Raw genomic sequence first — 5712 nt, 5'->3', positions numbered from 1 at the left:
TATTTTCCACGTAAAAATACTTGTGTTATTTACTTTATGCATTTATTATTTCCGTAATAGTAGTATAAGGAACATAAAGAAGAACCAGGTCATTCTATAATCTGTGCACGCAAAAATTGGACACCATACAAATCACCCCCTTTCTTGTGTGGCATTGAAGTATAAAACATCAATTGGTATCATAGCGGGTTATCCTTGAAGAGGCTTACACCTTAAGAGAAGATCAACATGAGTGCACCACCTGGAAACTGGGAAGGGCAATCCACTGTTAGGCCACCACTCTTTAATGGCACTACTACTCTTAGTGGAAAAACAGGATGAGAGATCACACTATAGGAGAGGATTATGAGCTATGGGATATTGTCATCGATGGTCCATTGTCTACCCTGAAAAAAATGTTGAAGGAGTATTTGTGCCAAAGACAAGAGCTGATTGCATTGCTGAGGACTTGAGGAAGTGGGAGAAGAATGCTAAAGATAGGAAATGGCTTGTTTAGGGACTTGGTCCAGATGAGTATAGCATAATCCAAGGCTATACCACTACTAAGAAAATATGGGATACACTGCAAGTGGATCATGAAGGAACACCACAGGTGAAGAGATCCAAAGGAACTCTACTGTACTCTCAATATGAGAGTTTGCTATGAAGAAAGGAGAAACTATCCAAGAGATGCACACAAGCTTTACTACACTGACAAATGAGCTGAAATATCTTGGAAGGATTATTCCTGAATAAGTAAGGGTCAAAATGATATTAAATAGATCTTTCCTATCTCTTGGGAGAGCAAAATCACTGCCATCCAGGAATCAAAGAATATTTCCACTCTCCCACTAGATAAATTGATTAGAAATCTTACTGCCTATGAACTTAGGAGACAGATATAAAGATAGATGTACCTAAGAAAGAAATGAGTTTGTCTCTCAAAATCACTAAAGGTTCTGATCTGGAAGATAATGAAATGGCCATGATCACCAAAGATTTCAAGAAGTACCTAAGGAGAGGAAATGGTTCTTCAAGAAGTGGTAGCTACAACAATCAAAATCTCTAGAGAAACAAACCAATGATCACCACATCAAGAACTATCCTCTGTAGGAAATTGAATGGAAGAATGAAAGAGTTGAACGAAGGAACAAGAAGAAGGAACAAGTTCAACCCAAGAAAAGCAACATCAAAGGATCAACAAAGTCTATGGTCGTTGTTTGGGGAGATAGCTCAGATGAAATCTCAGATGATGATGATGATGATGAATGAGCACTTATGGCTATTGGAGAATCTGATGAAGAAGCTGAGGTAAGTGTTTCTCATCTCAAAGACAAGATTAAATTTTTGTCTAAGGAAAGATTATCTGAGTTGCTCCTAGAGCTAATTGATGAACCTGAGGATGTAAATAATGAAAAGGAACAATTGCCAAAAGAGTGTGTAGTTTTAAAAACTAAGTGCAAAAACCTAGAACATAGGGCTAGTGAAACTGAAAGTGAAAATGTTTTGTTGAAGACCAGGTTCATGAACTTGAAACTGCTGTCTTAGAGCTTAGATCTGAAAATCTAAAATTGAAATTAGGAACAGGTAAAAAGACAATTGTTCACACATAACTCACTTTAGAAGAGAATTTAGAAAAATTGAAAGATGAGTTGTACAAAAGAGATGAGCAGATAAGAATCCTAAAAGAGGATCTGAGCAAGGTCATACATGAGCTAGACAGAACCTGTAAATGGAATAAGTCCTCCGATGTACTTTCATGGCTACAAGAACACCATAGCAGCAACAAAAGAGGGCTTGGCTTTGGGAACCCTGCACCTAAGTGGGATCCCAAAAGCAGGTATCTCACACTTCCTAAGAATAAAATTTGCACACACTCTGGTAAACCTGGTCACTATAAAAGTGAATGCACTGCAAAAGAAAAACGCAAGTTAAAAAATAAAGAATTTGTTCAAGGGAAAAATAGGCTGCCAAATTAGGCTAAAAAAATTGATCATCCTTTTGCCTATAGAAAGGGACCCAAACTAGTTTGGGTTCCTAAGACTAACCTCTAATTTCCTTTTGCAGGTCTAAGTGAAGTGGAGCAGCCAAATATGGTACATGGATAGCGGCTGCTCAAAACATATGATAGGAAGCAAGAACCAGTTCCTTTCACTTGAGTGCCTTAAAGGAGGTAAAGACTCCTTCGAAAATCGGAAGAAAGATGAGATCATTAGGGTTACAAAGGTAGGTAAGACTGACTCTCACTCTATTGATAATGTCTACCTGATTGATGGAATGAAGTACAGTCTAATAAGTGTATCACAATTGTGTGATAGAGGTAACATGGTTGCATTCACCTCTACAAAATGCTTTATGATTAATCTTATCACTGAGCAAGATAGTTTTGCAGGAAAAAGAGTGAACAACATATATATTGTGGATCTGTCCACACTTTCAGATAATGAACTCACTTGCTTAAGTGTGTTGGATGATGATCCCCTCCTTTGGCACAAGAGACTTGGACATGCCAGTCTAAGTCAACTCAACAAACTAGTCTCTAAGGACTTGGTGATAGGACTGCCTAATATTAAGTTCAAGGAAGATAAAATTTGTGAGGCTTGTGCAATGGGAAAGTAGGTAAGATCCTCTTTCAAAAGCAAGAAAATGGTAAGCACCACCAAAACGATGGAACTTGTCCATATGGATCTTTGTGGACCGATGAGAACATTGAGAAGAGATGGTAGGAGATATGTTATGGTGATTGTTGATGATTACTCTAGGTTTACTTGGACACTGTTTCTAACATCCAAAGATGAAGCATTTGATATGTTCACTTCTTTTGTTAGAAAACTCAAAAACAACTAGGTAATCAACTTATATCAATTAGGTCTGATCATTGTAGTAAATCTGAAAATGCTAAATTTGCTGAATTTTGTGATGAGCATGGCATAGATCATAATTTTTCTGCTCCTAGGACTCCACAACAAAATTTTTCTACTCAGACTGAAGTTGTACCAAAGGAAGGAACAGGTGACGGAATAGGTTCTTCTACCTAGGGCAACTTGATAGGGGGAACTGAACAAAGAAGAACTGATCCTCAAACCTTGAGGGAACCTGTCCATGAACCTATTCCTCAGCAACAAAACACTAAAGAAACATCTAGGGGAAACCAGCTTATTGTGGAACCTTACAAGTACCATAGTTCTCATCCCACTGAAAACATAATTACTGATCCAACCTTAGGAATCAAAATCAGATCTTCTTTGCAGAATCTTTATGCTTTTGTGCTTTTCTATAGCTTATTGAACCTAAAAATGTTGCTGAGGCTTTGCAGGATGCAAATTAGTGAATGCAATGCAAGATAAACTCAACCAATTTGAGAGAAGTCAAGTTTGGCATCTGGTACCAAGACCTAAGGATCGATCAGTAATTGGCACAAAATGGGTTTTTAGAAATAAACTTGATAAAGATGGAACAGTTACAAGGAATAAGGCAAGATTGGTGGTTCAAGGATATAGTCAAGAGGAGGGCATAGACTATGATGAGACCTTTGCTCCAGTTGCAAGATTGGAAACAATTAGACTCCTTATTGCCTTTGCTTCTCACATGGAATTCACTCTCCATGAGATGGATGTCAAAAGTGCCTTCCTTAATGGCTATCTAAAGGAAGAAGTGTTTGTCAAGCAACCTTTGGAATTTGAAATCTAGGAATATCCTGATCATATGTACAAGCTTGACAAGGCACTTTATGGGCTCAAGTAGGCTCCAAGAGCATGGTATGAAAGACTATTAAAATTCTTGCTTGAGCATGACTACAAGAGAGATAAAATTGACAATACTTTATTCTTGAAAAAAAAAGGTAAAAATCTCTTGGTAGTTCAGATATATCTTGATGATATAATCTTTGGAGCAACTACTGAGAAGTTAAGTAAAGATTTTTCTAAACTAATGGGGAGTGAATTTGAAATGAGTATGATGGGTGAACTTAATTTCTTTTTAGGCTTACAAATTAAATAAAACTCAAATGGAACAATGATCCATCAGCAGAAGTACGTGAAAGAGTTGCTTAAAAGGTTTAAAATGGAGGATTCCAAAGAAACTGACACTCCTATAGCAACAGCCACAAAATTGGATATAGATAAACCTAGTTCATATGTTGATCAGAAGTTGTATAGGGGAATGATTGGTTCATTGTTATATCTCACTGCCAGCAGACCTGACATTGTTTTCAGTATAGGCCTTTGTGCTCGATTTCAGGCAAATCCAAAGGAGTCTCACTTGACTGCTGTCAAGAGAATCTTGAGATACCAAAAAGGCACCACTGACATTTGTCTATGGTATCCAAAAGATAGTAATTTAAACTTAGTGGGATATGCTGATGTTGATTATGCAAGTTTTCTTGTGGATATAAAGAACACCCTCAGGTATGGCACACTTTCTTGGCCCATGTGTTGCATCTTGGGCTACCAAAAAGCAAATTTTTGTGGCCTTATCTACTGTTAAAGCTGAGTATGTCATTGTTGCTTCATGTTGTGCTCAATTGTTGTGGATTAAACAACAATTAATGGATTTCGGAATTGATGTAGGTTGTATGCCTATAATCTGCAATAACATTAGTGCAATTAGCATGACAAAGAACCAGGTTATTCACAAAAGAACCAAGCACATAGATTTTAGGCATCATTTCTTGAGGGACAACTATGAGAAGGATTTGATCACTGTGGAATTTTGTGCTACTGACAAGCAAATAGCTGACATCTTCACAAAATCTCTAAGTAGAGATCACTTTGAAAGGAACAGACTAGAATTAGGGATGATTAAGATTACCTAAAAGGAACCAATTCTAACTCAAATATTGGTTAGAAAATTGTGAATTTTTGTACATAATAAGATTAGATTTTGCTCAGTCTCATACTTTCATCAGTATACTCTTGTGCTATATGATAAAATGACTCATTAAGCTCTAATGATATCATCTCTATTTTATTAGAAAAATTCAGACTTACACAAGAGATTTCTCAATGAAGAACCTGATTAATCAAGATTGCTTGGTACGTATGCTACATACTTTGAAATAACAATATTTGGATCATGATTAAGAGGAGAGTCCCATTTAATCCCAAACCCCTTTGAACTTATCCATTATGAAATGAACTAGTTTCATTCAAAAGGAGTCAAAAACTGCATTAAGTGCCTAGATTCTGGGGACACTCTTCAACATCTTTTCAAACTAAATTTCAATTTGATTAGACTTCTGAAAATGCTGTCGTTATCCAATTAAACACCCTCTTCTTAAATTGATTAGGCCTTAGTGTTTCTTCACTTCAAATTTTCAAGCCGTAAAAATTCTCTCCATCTTCTCTCATCTTCCAAACACACTCAAACTCATCTTCTCTCATCTTCCAAACACACTCAAACTCATCTTTTCTCATACCTAAGCATATATATGGCTAACCTCTCTGAGAATCTCTCATCACCACCCACGAAAACCTCACCCACACCATCAACTACACCTTCAACCACTTGCATCTCTAAGAAAAGAGGGGTAAAAATGATGGCTCGCAAGGTTGTCACTGGTGGAAAATAAATGAAAAATTGAAAGTGAGTCGGGAAGAAGAACCCCAGAAATCTGATGAAACATTCAATGTAAGCACGTAACTTTTTACCCGCGCAACTTTTAAAAATAGTATTTTTAAAATATTTACTTATTTTTATTTTGATAGGATTTAGCCTTTTTTCTCTTTTAATCTA

The sequence above is a fragment of the Nicotiana tabacum genome, chromosome 7 (assembly GCF_000715075.1).
Source record: "Nicotiana tabacum cultivar K326 chromosome 7, ASM71507v2, whole genome shotgun sequence".
Taxonomy (NCBI): Eukaryota; Viridiplantae; Streptophyta; class Magnoliopsida; order Solanales; family Solanaceae; genus Nicotiana; species Nicotiana tabacum.
The sequence above is the reverse complement of the archived record's forward strand: the minus strand, read 5'-3'. Positions refer to the sequence as shown.